Raw genomic sequence first — 1,815 nt, 5'->3', positions numbered from 1 at the left:
GGGCTCACAGTCTGGAAGATGGAGGGGCCGACGTCAATCAATCAATCAATCAATCAATCAATTGTATTTATTGAGCGCTTCCTGTGTGCAGAGCACTGTACTAAGCGCTTGGGAAGTCCAAGTTGGCAACACAGAGAGACGGTCCCTTCCCGACAGTGGATAAATACGACTGAATGAACCTGTAGAGACGGTCCCTACCCGACAGCGGGCTCACAGCCTGGAAGATGGAGGGGCCGACGTCAATCAATCAATCAATCAATCAATCGTATTTATTGAGCGCTTACTGTGTGCAGAGCATTGTACTAAGCGCTTGGGAAGTCCAAGTTGGCAACATATAGAGACGGTCTCTATCCAACAGTGGATAAATACGACTGAATGAACCGGGAGAGACGGTCCCTACCCGACAGCAGGCTCACAGCCTGGAAGATGGAGGGGCCGACGTCAATCAATCAGTCAATTGTATTTATTGAGCGCTTACTGCGTGCAGAGCACTGTACTAAGCGCTTGGGAAGTCCAAGTCGGCAACACATAGAGACGGTCCCTACCCGACAGCGGGCTCACACGTCAAGCGGCGGCCCGGTCCCACCTGTCCCTTTCTATTTCTGGGCCGGCACGTCGCCGGGGCCCTTCCACCTTTCAGCGGGACATCGGATCTCCCTGGAAGCGGGGCGGGGGGTCAACCGAGGCCGGCCCGCCAAGGTTAGGCCGCTGGACGCCCACCTGCTCTGGCCCGTCAATGTGCTGAGCGTCCAGGCCGCAGGCCGCGGGCCGGGTAAAGATAGAGCCAGCCCCGCTGCCCGGGGTCGAACCCGCACCCTTCCCGCCTCCCTGCCTCGCTCCAAACCCCCTCCCCATTCCCGGGAAGAAACGGGGGAGAGAAGGCCTCCCGACAGGAATTTCCCGTCCCGGTGGGATCCGAGGCCTGCGGGCCCGAGCCGTTCACAATTATAATACTAATTGTGAAATCGTTAAGCGCTCACTACGTGCCGTCCATTCAATCGTATTTATTGAACGCTCACTATGTGCCGTACATTCGATTGTATTTATTGAGCGCTCACTATGTGCCATCCATTTGATCATATTTATTGAGCGCTTACTATGTGCCATCCATTTGACCGTATTTATTGAGCGCTCGCTATGTGCCGTCCATTCGATCGTATTTATTGAGCGCTCACTACGTGCCGTCCATTCGATCGTACTTACTGAGCGCTCACTAAGTGCCGTCCGTTCGATCATATTTATTGAGCGCTCACTACGTGCCGTCCATTCAATCGTATTTACTGAGCACTCACTATGTGCCATCCGTTCGATCGTATTTATTGAGCGCTCACTACGTGCCATCCATTCGATCGTATTTATTGAGCGCTCACTATGTGCCATCCATTCGATCATATTTATTGAGCACTCACTATGTGCCGTCCGTTCGATCATTTTTATTGAGCGCTCACTATGTGCCGTCCGTTCGATCGTATTTATTGAGCGCTCACTATGTGCCGTCCATTCGATCGTTTTTACTGAGTGCTCACTACGTGCCGTCCATTCGATTGTATTTATTGAGCGCTCACTATGTGCCGTCCGTTCGATCGCATTTATTGAGTGCTCACTATGTGCCATCCATTCGATCGTATTTATTGAGCACTCACTATGTGCTGTCCATTCGATCGTATTTATTGAGCGCTCACTATGTGCCGTCCATTCGATCGTATTTATTGAGCGCTCACTATGTGCCATCCATTCGATCATATTTATTGAGCGCTCACTATGTGCCGTCCGTTCGATCATATTTATTGAGCACTCACTATGTGCCGTCCCTTC

This window comes from Tachyglossus aculeatus, chromosome 25, assembly GCF_015852505.1.
Source record: "Tachyglossus aculeatus isolate mTacAcu1 chromosome 25, mTacAcu1.pri, whole genome shotgun sequence".
In the NCBI taxonomy this organism is placed as follows: domain Eukaryota; kingdom Metazoa; phylum Chordata; class Mammalia; order Monotremata; family Tachyglossidae; genus Tachyglossus; species Tachyglossus aculeatus.
The sequence above is the reverse complement of the archived record's forward strand: the minus strand, read 5'-3'. Positions refer to the sequence as shown.